General features: G+C 43.8%; 1 protein-coding gene across 1 annotated transcript in view; it reads right to left on the bottom strand.

Moving 5' to 3' along the window:
- Positions 1 to 11,926: 11,926 nt before the first annotated feature.
- MTCL1 (microtubule crosslinking factor 1) overlaps positions 11,927 to 13,650 on the bottom strand; it is a 90,448-nt gene continuing 88,724 nt past the window's right edge. The window contains 1 exon segment of the mRNA XM_031062268.1: positions 11,927 to 13,180. The gene's annotated coding sequence lies outside the window, so the exon portion shown is untranslated.

Here is a 13,650-nt window from a genome sequence, read left to right as displayed (position 1 = left end):
TGAAAATCAGGGGAAGAATTGTACCTAGGGATACGTTTTGAAATGGAGTGGAAGAAAAGTGACCCCTGGGCAATCTCTGCTCTCTATCTGTATGGGAGCTCCTGCAGACATGGCTGGCAGTGCTCTGGTCTCTGTGCCTTCATTTTCCTATTCAGAGGGGGTGCAGAAATGGCATTGAGTCAAATTATCAGGGCTGGACTTTCTGCCTGAGTCATTTTGGTGACTCTGAGTGCAACTAGCAGAGTAATGTCTGCAAAGAGTTTCATCCATGGGCTATTTTACATAAATGTGAATGTCTTCAGAAGTTGCCAGGAGGATCAAGCCTTGCAATATATTTTCTGGTCGAAGTTTTAAAATTAGTAAAAATGTCTGGCAAGAGGCAGGGTCTTGGTCTGGGTCTGAAACATTTGTGCCTTATTAAAGAATGAAATAGAGCAACAATTGAAACTTTGGCTGGAAATAAGAAACTGTTTGGAATGAGAGTCCTTGATCTTCTGTCAGAATGTGAGAGATGAACACACCTGTGGATGGACAGAGGGTGGTCCCTGGGAGGAAGAACAGGCGCTGATGAAGGTATTGCTAAGTTCTTAGCTTCCTCAGAAGTCTGCACAGCCTGTGAAGCAGCAGAAGTGCTCCTCCATCACCACAATCCTTGTGCTGTTCATCTTTATCAAGTAATGCCAGTTAAACTACAGGCTTCAGATGCACCCACACATAGGATGGCTCAGTTTGGCTTTTTTTACCTGGGCACTTAGCACAGCTTACATTTTGTTTCTTCTCTTCAAATGTAATGTAAAATGGAGTATGACACCCTTGATGAGTAGTTTGGATGCCAATCTCAAAGGCACCATGAAATGCCATCCTTCAGGCCCGGGCAGCTTTGCGTCCTGCCCTTGCGCTGCTGCTCAGCAGGAGCAGGGAGTGGGTTCTGTTTCTGGGCTCTGGCACAGGGATTGATTTGCTGTGAGGGCCACAGAGCTGTAAATGCTGCCAACTGGGGGCTCAGTGGGAGCCAATTTCTTTGTACTCTGCATGCTGCCAGGGCCTGATCCCATATCCTCTTCCTTGCTAAATCCCTCATGTGCTTTGTGTACATGGGGAATGGAGAATCGGGGCCCAAGATCAGAAAGGGAAGCTGAGTTCTGTGAAGAAATCGCAGAATTACCAATACTTCTAGAGTCCAAGCACAGTAACTGGCCAGAGTTACTGAAGCACACAAGGAGAAGAAGATGCAGTCTACAATATTCCATATCCGCCTTGGTTTCTATCCATAATTTGAATGCTTAAGACTTCAATGAAGAATTATGAAGAAATATAAGGGTGACATTTGAGAGGAGTGGAGAAAGTTCAACTATTAATAAACAGAGCAAAATTATGTATAATGATGAACAATGTTCTAAACCCATGATCTTTCTGCCCTCTTCAAATATTAAGGCAAAAAAATAGGCTTCTCTTCTTGATATTAAAGGAGGATAAGGTTGGAATGTCATAGGTGAGTGGCTTGGCCATAAACATACCAGGATTATTTAGAACATTTTGTCTTTTAAAATTGTGCCCCAATCTTATTGAGAATGTGTGAAGGAGTTGTTTGATGCTTTGACACTGCTAACAGCAAACCTTACTCATTTCTGAGAACAACACTGGATTTCCAGGAACAGTTTTGCCACATTTCCCTCTAGAGGAAGCCAGTGCCCAGAGAATCGATGCTGGAGCGGTTTCACTGTGCTCAGCAGACAACAGGCACTACATGAACTCTCCTTTTACATGCCAGGCCCTGATGTGCTGAGTAAGGACAGAGCTGGGAAGGAGAGCTCAGCAGGTAGGGCTCTTTCAGCAGCTCAGTAAAAGCCTGTCCCAGCTGCTTTGCTATGCTGGTTCCCACCACAAAAAAGTATAAGCAAAGCTTCTGAGCACAGACAAAAACCTGGTACTATCCACAGAGCTAAAAGGGACATTAAACAAAGCTGACCTTTTTGTTTTGTTCCTTCTTTTTACTTTAAACTCAGGTCCCACTCTCAGTGCAGGCAGCATAAAGAAATGGTTCAAGGTGATAGCCGATTTCATTTCCCAACCTGCAGCACTGTACTTGCTGTACAAACAGCTCCACACAATGTCCTGCTCCTTGCCAAATTGGCCTTTAGATGTGCTGAGTGGTGGCAGGAGGCCAGCAGCACCTTTGAGACTGATGTCACTGCCAGTCTGTGACATGCCTGCAAGCAACATATTTTGTGAGGATCCATGCTCCTCACTCACCACTGATACCAGTTCTCATTTGGGTTTAAATCCCTCTGTATGGCAGAGTGCCACCTGCAACTCCCAGGAAATCCTCAAAGATGTCGGCGGAACTGAAAGGTGTTTTCCATGATTGTAGTCAAGGCATGTGCATATTTCCCACTCTGGGTGCTAGGAAAACAGTTAAAATGTGGTATTTATGGTGCTGCTGTTTTGTGTTGTCCTTTTTGGCAAAAATGGGAAACATAAATGGAGGTGGATCTGTGGATACACCCACTTGAGCTGCCCTGCTTGTCCTGCTTCGCTCTCCCTTGTGTGCCAACCGCGTAGCACCGCAGCCTGGTGGGAGGCAGATTCTCTCCTCTGCCTCTGGGGAGCTTGAGAGAGGCAGCAGTGAAAGCCCACAGCCGGGATCCTTGCAGCCAGGGCTGCTCTCTTCATGGAAAAAGCCCAGCAGCACGCAGTGCTGGTCTCTGGACAGCTTTGCCTTGAACAGGATGGTGCAGCCCAAGGGAATCCAATCCAGGTCTACAGCAGCTGGAGGTCACGTCTGTGGCTGTAATACTGTGTCTGCTCTCACTGGTGAACCTTTAGGCAGTATGAGATGAGGCTCAGTAACTTCCTTAAGGAACTTACCAACTAAATTATCTGGCAATACTAAGACACCAGCTCCATAACACCAGAGGATGCTCTCCTCCTGCAGGATCACCTTCTCTAGCCTGATGGCCCCTTCTTGCTCCTTGGAAAAACTCACAGGATTTGGAAACTTTTATTAAACCTTGCCGTTGATCCGCTGGAAAGGCAGCCTGGTGTACTCAATGCAGCCTAGGAAGGAACAGGAACTGGATGTTTTCCAAACCCCACTGCACTTCCTTAAATAAATTATTTAACATCTAAATGCCTCAGTTTCTCAGCTGGAAGAACAACAATCATCACAAGACAGCAAACAAACTTTCATACGTTCCCAAGAAGCAAATGGCTGTGTGAGCACTGCCTGAGCTCATAGAATCTGACCAGAGAGGCCAGTATCAAAATTCACATAGGTACATGCAAAGCAGGCTGACAGTCAGACACAGTCCTGCTGAGTTCTTCACCTTGGCCCCTGGAATTTGGATGAACAGCTGTAGTTTCTTACATCTGCTGTCACTTATTTTCTCTGTGATGCTGCCTGACCACTCCTGCTCAGATTTGCTGGGCTCTCTGGATTAGCACCATTTCCACTGCTGGATTTTCCATCCAAGTTAAAAAAAATCCAAATTCTTCTTCACAGAGAGCACACACATCTAGAAAAAATGGGCAAGAGCATTTCTGTTTTAAGCCACAGGACACAGCCAGCTAAAGGGCACCCAGCCTGCATTATGACAATAATTAGAAGCTGATAATGTCTTGCATAGCATGGCTACTGCATTAATATATTTCCTGAATGACTATGGATATTCCCTATTCAGAGGCTTGGTTCCAAAAAGCTCCCTGTAAATATGTTTCTCTTGCTGCCAAAAGCAGAGAGACAAAGAAATTCCTTTCTCCTGCCTCTACTTGCTTAAATTCAATTAGTACCAAAATTTCTTCCTGTACTAAGGAAATGGCTTCTTCTTCTCCAGGTCACTCCAGCACAACAGACACTACTATAAAAACAAATTCTCAGCAAAATGCTGTAATATGGAGTAAACTCCTCAAAACTGATAATTGGCCCAGCTCTTTGGGTCCGCATTACCAGGTACTGTATGTACCAGCTAACAGCTACAACTCACGTAATACTCCAGATTTTCTGTAACCACTCAGTCACACTGGTCACCAGGAGTGTCTGGTCGTTTATGCTGCTAAAAACAATGAACACCTTCCTGACACAGCTGTGGTGTGTCCAAGAGAAGAGTGAGATGCGTCTGGGCAGCCCCTTCTGGAAGCCCTCCTAAGCTTCAACCTCCCCATTCTTTCAGAGTGAACCCCAGCACTCCCTGCCCGAGGTGTGAGCCACGTTTGCTTTCATCTTCCCCTCTCTGACAAGCTCACATGGACGTGTGTGTGCTTGTGTAATTGCCTATTTTTCAGTGTGCATGCATAAGGAAAGCAGTCTCCAGAGCACATGGGTCTCTCCCGAGGGAGATGACGAGCAAACACATTATGAGACAGACGTTAGTCATGCTGCTTATTAAACCACAGCATGGTAGTGCTCAAATACTGAAGTGGTAAGAGTGGACTGAGTAGAAGAGGGAAAATTATTTTCAGGTGTCTGTTTCTAATAACAACATTTTCAGAGGGGGTAAGCACACAAAACCTCTTTGATTTTGTTTGGGACATAATGTTCCATTCCTATTGGTCATTTGGAAAACACTGGGATAGCTGAGGGCAGCTCTACCTCAAGTGGTACCTTCCCATGCAATGCAGTTGTTCCAATCAGGTGCCCCTTGAACTTTTCAAAACCTCTCAGTGAACACTAGTGCCTTCTTAATATTGTTTTTATCTTGCTGCTAAAACTAGTTGTCAGAAAATCAGTCAATAAGCTAAACTCCAGTTAACTTGATTTAATCTGAGATTTATGCCCTCTCCCTCTGCTTTCTAATCCATAAAGCATTGGGACATTTAATTGCTGCTACATATGGCTTTTGAATATACAGCTGAGGGCATAGGTGTTCCAGGGAAGGTTTTGCAAAACGTCTGCTCTGTGAAAGCAGTGCCTGCGTGTTCTGAGGAGCCATTGTACCATAGCCCCACAGAATTTGTCAGATGTTTTACATTTTTACAATCTGATGGCATGCTATAAACCATGTCTTTGGTGGGGAAGGATTTGCATGCTGTTTGATGTATGTGCCAGCTCGTGGCCTGCTGCTCCCTAAAGCAAAGGCTTGTTTGCATAAAACATGCATCTAAAGGAGGTTTGCTTACGTGGGAGCACACTCAGATGCCTGCTGGAAAAAGGGAACTCACCGTGATGGAGGTTGAAAGCCCATGTATGTATCTTTTGATTGTGTCTGAATGCTCCATCTGAACAGAAAAGAACCCAAAATTTATCAAAGTAAATGATTTAGAAAGAAAAGAGAAAACAACAACACCAGCCATGGCTTATGTGCTATTCCCCAGACATTTCTTCAGCGACTATCTTGCCTAGTCCCTCATTAGCACAGAAAAAATTGCTAGACTTAATCACAAAGACTTCCTAAGTAGATTAAAGGCTAATTTTCACTGTCCATTTAACTTATCTTTAAAGCTCTGTATTGTATTTCTCTTCTTAATCTGAGCTGAGCTTTTGCCCACAAATACTGTTTAAAAACAGGAGAGCAAATACTATGTGGTGACTATTTCCAAAGACCAGGTTTGCAGCAGTCTGTGGTTAAAAGTTGTGTGATGCTGATATGGGATAAAAGACAATACTGAGAGGGCTGGGAAAGTCTATTTGGTCTAAAAAATATCTCCTCCACCCTGTTGTGGAAAAGGCCACTTCATAGACCTTGCAAAGTGTCTGTTATTAGGGGTCTGGTGTTATCCCTCTATATACACACCTGCATTGCTAGATATAAAAAGATAAGAGACTTTCTGTTTTACAGATAGACAGAGAAAATGATGCTTCTTTTTCCATCTTCCTTTAGGAGACTGTTTTCAAGATATATATTGTTTTATCCTCTGTGACTACATCAGCTGTTGGTCTTTAACTGATGTACTTTTAGAAAGATTAAATGCCCAATGTGCTGCCTGATGTGTTTTACTTTTGCATAGTAGCTGTGGAGGTGCTGCCTCTAGGCAGCTGGCAATGAACCTTCTGCATGTAATACATTATTTTCTGTTTAAATGATTGTTTCTAGGCTGTAATTACTGTGTCTGCACTGCAATATGCACCAAGTCTAATCAGTTCATCTGTCAGCATTGTCTGCTACCCTGACAAGAGACTAAAACCATTGCAGGCCTGACTAATAGATGCCAAGATTTAAGCATGTCCTACTGCTTCTTCAGATTGACTGTTTCTGCTGCAAGATCAATGGAGGCTTCAGAGAAAATTTTTAAACTAGATTTTACTGAGTGACCTGACTCCCACAGAAAGAAGCATTTCCACATATCCAAAGCTTTCTAGTATGTAGGTCACAATCAATTTAGTTAACTTGCTAAGTGGCTCAAATGATAGTTTAATTTCAGTGTAGGGTGGTGTGTTTTCTTTTCTGCATTCAGGTCAGAAGTGGCCTCAGGTAACAGTGGTCTAGTTCCTCACTCCATTCCCCATCCTGGCTCCATTGGAGTTTCAGAGTTGCCTCTGCCTAACCTGAAGAACCAGCACCAGAAGAATACTCTGTTCTTGTGCTGGGATGATTTCAGGGTAACTAACTCCTCTCGGGGAAACCAGAAACCCTGGTAGTGGGACTAGTCAAATAAACCAGTTCTGGTTCTGGGGACTGGCAGGGGCTATGTGGTGTCTGTGAGACAGGGTCCAGAGCAAGTGGAGGTTCTCCCAATTCTTCATGGAGGATTGATGTTGGTCAGAGGGGCTGCTGGTCACCTAAACCAGGCCTGCTCGCCAAGAGCTCAGGCAGACTCTTCTAAGTGGGGAAATTCTAAGCGCTAAATGATGTAGCTCTGCGCTAGGAAGATGCGCTAATTATTTGCTGAGTAAAAGTAACCCACATACCTGAGGAGGTGTCATCCCATAGTGCTGCAGTTTCTGAATAATTTTGCTTCTGTTCTTGATGTGAAAAATGTTGCATTATTCAGGGAATAGTGTCCCACCATATCTCCTCCACTGAGCGTCACTGTGTTCTTCAGGACCCATGGCATGGCAAGTCAGCCTGTCCTGCCGAAGACTCCGGAGGTTTTTGAGAAAAGCACAGCACATTGTAGCTCATCAGCTGGAGTTTCCCTGTCACTCAAGTGTGGACTGCTGCTGAGAGATGCTGTCAGTGTTATAGACAGGCAAGGTTTTTCCCTTTGTGTGTCCTCCCATGAAAGTGACACCACTCAAGGTTTGCTAAAGCCAAGGCACAGGTCTGGGGCTGCTCTCCAAGAAATCAGAATGAGACTCATTGTTTACCAAACACAGTCCAGGGTGTTGGTTTCCAGGGACTCTGTCTTTCCCAGCTTCTTATTGCTGTTTTCCTTCCAACTATTGAATGCTCCTGTTACTAAAAAAAAAAAAAAAAAAAATTCTTTTGTTTGAGTACACATCAGAACCTACTTGTAATATGTCTAAGATGCCTGTGCAACATATTTAACTTACATTTTTATTACATAACGTGTACATTATGAAGCAGAGGTGTTGTCAGAAGCATCACAGACTAAGAGGAACACAGATAATTTGTGAAGCCAGGGCTTTGTTTTTTCTTTGAAATGTGATTTCCATGACAAACCACAGTGACATTGTAGTAAGAAAACTCCCTCTCAAAAATCTTTGGTTTTGTCATGGAAATAGCGGTGACAAAATCATGGCCTTTATTGTTCTTCCTCTCATTCATATATGCAAAGTGGATTTTTTTTCAGTCCTGACAATGCAGAGTGCAGAAAATGCAATGAGGAACAACACAATACATGTCTTCTCCCAGACAACATTGGGAATTCAGGGTGTATTTTAAAGACAAACACACTGAACCTATAGTAAGAGATTCATGATAAAAGCTCTCCAAATGTCTTAAGTTGCTTAAGTCTCTTCCCTGAGCAGAAAATCAATGAGATTTATGTTCTAAATTGCTAAGCACTTAACATTGCAATTCTTAATAGCTAAAATGTATGGACTGCTCATTTCCTATTTTAAAGGGGTAATTTTTTCAACCCCAGAATGATGCCCTATTCCATTATGGCAGGGCTTGATATTTTTGAGCCAGGTGGGTTGCAACCAGCTCAGTGAGGAAGAGGCACCTGCTGAGAAAAACCTGTGGGATGAGCCTATCCATTTGCACTCAGCTCTCTCCTCTGCAGGCTAATCCAGACGGATCACAGTGGGAGAGAGGAGCAAGAGGAAGGTTAGGAGAGTACCTGAGTCCATGACATTTTTGTGTGCAGTAGTATTCTAAAGTCTTACTGTAGAAATTATAAAATACAATTATGGTATATAAAAAAACAACCCAAACCCCAAACAAACAACCTAGAGATTAAAAAGGACAAACCAAAATTTGCTATTTGCTATTGTTGAGGTTTAACAGGATTCACATTTCATAGCCTAACAGCACTCTTCCATTTTAGTGCAGTATCTGTTTACGTTGCTCAGCCAGGCTTGTTGCCATCCAGAGAATCATATAAAACTCAATATCCAAACCACCTTCTTTCTTCTTCTCATTGAGATATCCATCTACTTGCAGCTGCCAAGTACACTGATTTTTTCTTTTTCTGTGATCTTCTCTCCTCAGATCTCAGTCTACCACCCTGGGCTCCCCTGCCCTGTCCCCAGAAAGGGAACATTCTGCCATCCACATCTTGACCTCCTGCAGCTCTAACCTGCAAGTGATGACTGTCAAACCAGGGATTTGGCTGCCAAACCAGGGACTTCTGAGGAGCTACTTTGGGCCCGTGCAGCCCCAGCCCCAACTTTGCCTCCAAACACCTGCTCAATATGGACAATCACCTTTCTTCAGGCCAGTTTCAGGATGAGAGTCTGCACTGCCTTTGCTGATCAGCTCATTGATCCCTCCCTCAGTGGTGAAATCCTGCCCAAATCAACAAGTGCTCTCAGGATTTCTCATGTATTTTTTCGGAGGATGACAACACTGGCCTCCAGAAAGTGTTGTTATGTAAAAAGAAAAGAAGATTGAATAATGAGAGAAGTCCTAAATCTGCTCTGATAGGGAATAAAAAGTGGCTTTCAGTGACAGGTGCTAGACTTTTATTCTAGAGACATCTATAGCAAGGCACTAACCTCTCTCACCCAAACCTGAAGGCACAATGTCTCATACATGATGGATAAGGGGATGGTAATAGGGAAGGGAAGCAGATTTTGCTCAAAGCTATCAAGCTCTCTGCAAAGCAGGCTGGGCTGTGTGGAGACTGAAGACATTAGCTGTCATTTTGTATGAAAATTATATGTACTCAGTAGCTTAATAATACTCCAGCAGGTTACAGTGATTTACATATAAGGAAGTAAAAACTGGGGAGCAGGGAGTGAGCGAGAAATGGGATACCTCCAAAGAGACTATGGAGGACCTTGGTGGTTCAGATAGGAAAGGAAGGGATCAGGGGAAAATACATACCTTGAGGTACTATATGTTCATGGACTTTCCCTCTGTGCAGAGGAGGATGCGAAGAGAAAAGGGCAATGGGGAAGGATGGTCCAAGCCTGGTCATTTTCCAGGCACTGAGGCACCGCACAGGTGTGGTGTTGCCAGGTTGTCCTGTTCTGGGTTGGCGATTTAAGAGGCCATACACCATTGCCACTGGTATATATCCATGTGTCCCTGGAGTGCAAAGTGGAGCACAGCACGGGCAGGTGACTGTGAAGAGGCAGGAAGTAAAGTGGGGGAAAAGGGGGACTTCTCCTCCCCATGGTACCCCCACAGACACATCAGTGCTGTGACATGAGGGATACCCCATCACCCTGGGGTGTCACAGCCACCTCAAAAGCTGTCTGGCTGGGAGGGATGCCACAGGTCGCAGTCCTGCTCCTGCTCCCCTCTGTATTGCAGGAGCAGGTGATATCCCAAGGCCATCATCTCTGGCAGCACAAACCCCTGGGTGAAATCCATCTGTTTCATCCTTACCAAAAAGAGCTGTGACACATGTATCCACATCCTCTTACACTAACTTGTGTGCTAATCTGTGAGGCTTCTCCTGCCCTGATTATTCATGAGGCAATAATTCAGATACCCCATAGACACTGAGCTGCAGACTTTCTAAAAAGGCTTTTTATTTTCTCTCAGAAGATTGTAAAAGGACTTCAGATGGACTAGAGACTTGTCATTTGTTTTATGATTTATGTAAGTAATTATGGAGCATGATGGAATAATGTGGAGGTAGGTAGGAATGTCCCAAACCCACCCGCAGCTATATTGGAAGAGAAAAGCCCTGTTGTTTCCAGAGCCAGTAGAAACATGGGCTATTTCTTGATGTCACTGTATTCACTAATTAGACTAGAAAGAAGATTATGTTTAATTAATATCATTCTTTTTAAGATTACCCACAGAATCTCTATTTGTGCTTAACCTTCTCCTTCTTGCTATTTCCTGCTTTTTCAGAAGCACTTTCCTGCAAAAGCCACAGGCAGCTGCTTATCCTCACAGATCTTCAGAATGGCCAGCAGCTATTTCTGCAAACTGGGGTATCCTTGACTTGAAAGGCAAATACCATCCTCTGGCATCAAAGTAACAGAGTCGTGCCCTGAATTTTCTGGTGCATCATTAACAAAAAAATTACAGCTGTCACAAGAAACAGAACACAATTTTTACTTGCCAGATGTCAACATTGCTCGTTCATTTGCAACTTCCAATTGCTTCATGAAGGAGAAATAGCTTTTAAGGAAGCAGCAACCTTCTCCTTATCCCTGCAAAGCTACTTGGAAAACAAACAAGGAGTTTTCAGTTGTGGCTTAGTCTTCTCCAATAATCATTGTGACTCTTGCGGTTCACCTTCAAAATACTTCTTGCATGTGCCCTCATTCCCCTCCCAAACCAAAATTAGTGCAGCAATTCAGCAATGTGTTGCAGGAAGAAAATTTCAGCAAACAGGATGGCCACTGCGGACAATTTCAGGCATTCAGACTTGGGGATTATACTTAGCTTATGAAAAAGGCTAGCAGTGAGGCTTTGAGACAGCTGGGAAGGCAGCTATCCCTAACACGACTATTGCTGCTCTGCACTGGCCCTGGACACCCCTGGCTCTGACTGCGGCACCAGAGAGCCATCAGACAACAGTACTGTTCAGTCACTGCCCAGTTTTGTAATGATGACCCACAGGTGGACATTTTGACCCGGGGTCAATAGCCACAGCCCTACCTGATATGGGAGAAATCAGACCTAAACTGGCTGTGATTTGGGAGACAGGGAGTTTGTTCTTATCCAACAGCTGAATTAAACTTCCTAGAAAGCCGGCTGTGACACAGCAGGACAGGATGTGAAAGGCTTATTTCTTGACAGAGCTAACCAGGAAGGCTTCTAGGGAGCCCAGATGGTGCTCTTCAACAAATGAGCCTCAGAAAACCTCAGCTAAGGAAGCAGAATGGGAACAAGCCAGTTCAGCAATGGGATAACTAGTCAGAGCAGTTCTGGGGCTCCAGAGAAATCATGTGGCCAAACAGATGGTCTTAGGCAAAGTAGCTTGAGAGGTTTCCACCTCTCAGAAGTGTGAATTCTTGGCTGCATTTACATCTCATTGTTAGCCTTCAGTTTTAAAAAAGCCTTGTTTATTGGTCTCTGTGCGTAATGCAAATGGTACATAATCTTAGATTAATACTGGACATGTCATATTTCTGGTGTTCCATTTAGCTGGCTGGTTTTCACTCCCATGAGTGAGAAAACAACAAGCCATAGGGCCACAGAGAAACTGGGAAGATCCATGTGAGCAGATGTCTTGTGGAGTTCAGGGAGGGAATTTAGAAACCTTCCCACAGTCTGATCCAGTGCTCACAGGAGTCCGTGTAGCACAGCATAGTATTTGGTTTTGCTGTGATTTATTTCATATTAGGAAGCTTTTTTCTTCCCTTATGAATAAAGGAGGAGCTCAGGGGCTTTTATGTCCCCCAGTTAAATGAACCTGGGAAATACCATAATAAAAAAAACATTATGAAGCACTCGAGCAGCTTGTAAATACTGAGGGTTTTATTTCCACTTCACATGGTCTCAAACAGACTCTTAAACAAGACCAGTTACAATTTAGTATGCCCAGAGATTTCCATGGTTTTTCCAAAACGAAGGAAGTTCTCAGTAAACGCTGTACATAGCCAGTTGAACTGCTAACAATAATTTAAAAACTCTTTTTTGTATAGTCAATGCAAGAATACCAACGATAAAAGTACAGTACAGGTAAATTCACAACAATATTACAGTGAAACAGATTGACTCACATTTATGTGATGGTACAGTAGCAGTATGTACATGCACTAAAGTGCGAGGACCCAGAGGCATGCAAGTCAAGTATCGTAGGTGTATTTTACAGCTAACTCTGTAAGACTTTCTGAGGCATTCTTTTCTTTTTTTTTTTACACATTTACTTGTGTTTACCTGTATTCCCCTCCATCTCAATTAATTACAAGTCTAGTGAACGAGCTTAATGGCTTTCTTCACTACTTAGAAGGTATCGCTTCAGACAGTTGAAGCATCTTAAAGAACCTTACCTTTAAAAACTGATAACACTGACATTAAAATAGAATAAAATTAACTTAAGACCCTAGTTCTACATGAAATTAAAAAAAACCAACCCAAAATACCCAAAACCAAAACTGAAAACATAACAGTGCAAATATAACCAAAAGGCAGTCAGTATTTGGAGAGAGTGCGAGCACGTATTCAAATTCCCTTAAAACTTAATTTACATTTTATTTTAAATCTTACTTTGTATCATTTTAACCCTTTTTTTTCTGTTTTTGTTAATATACTGTATGTAGAAAAGATGGAGACAAAAATAGTTTTCTCAGCTATGAAAAAAATTAAGTTATTACAGGCACATTAACTGTTTCATTCTAGAAACACCTCCGTTTTTCCCAGGTTGCACATTCAGCAGCTGTGTCTGAGAACATTCTTTGACCTCTCTCTCCAAGCGGACCTCCCTCCTTTCGTGGCAGGGACGGCTGGCGGGCGACCTGGCGGAGGCGAGGGGTGTCCCGCCCTGTTCCCATGCGTGGTCAGGCCGGCTCGCCTGCCTGGCTGGGGGTCTCTGCCAGGTGCTCCTCGCTTCCGCGCTCCTCTGAGGACGCCAGGTCTCCGGTGGACTGCGACTGTGAGGCAGTGGGGGAATGTGAGGCCCATCGTGACGGTGGGCGCCGCTTCGCTGGTCTCTCTGGCCGGGAGAAGCAGGGTTGGAGGGACGGGGCTAGTGCAGAACAAGGCAGTTCCTTGGCAGCCAAGAGAGCAAAACAGCGGTTAGTGACTTGCGTTAGAGACCGTCGCGCCACGCGAAGAATTGCGAAACAAACCCGCCAAACTAAAGCTAAGCGTGTGTTGTGGCACAGGACAAAAGCAAGCAGCAAACACCCGGCTGCGTGAGGGCTCTAGGTATCTGCATGTGTGTCCGTGATTTATGGAACAGGTAAGGAGACAATGAAAGAAAGAGGGTGAGTTGGAGTAGCTGAAACACTTTCAATTGCTATTTGTCCTTGTGCTAGAAAGAGAAGAGCTGAAAAGCACATTTGCATAATAATTCAGGAAATTCCACTGTTCAACACTTTAAGTGCTGACCTGGCATAAAAAGGCTAGGTTTGGCATTTGCAAGACAGGTGAAAAATCAACAACTGTCTCCTTTTTTTTTGCCTTCAGAATTCAGACTTGACATGCAGGACACTTCTTAGCACAGAATAATGACTAC

This window comes from Geospiza fortis, unplaced genomic scaffold (assembly GCF_000277835.1).
Source record: "Geospiza fortis unplaced genomic scaffold, GeoFor_1.0 scaffold471, whole genome shotgun sequence".
NCBI lineage: Eukaryota > Metazoa > Chordata > Aves > Passeriformes > Thraupidae > Geospiza > Geospiza fortis.
Note: the sequence above shows the minus strand (reverse complement) of the source record. Positions and strands in the feature narration are given on the sequence as shown.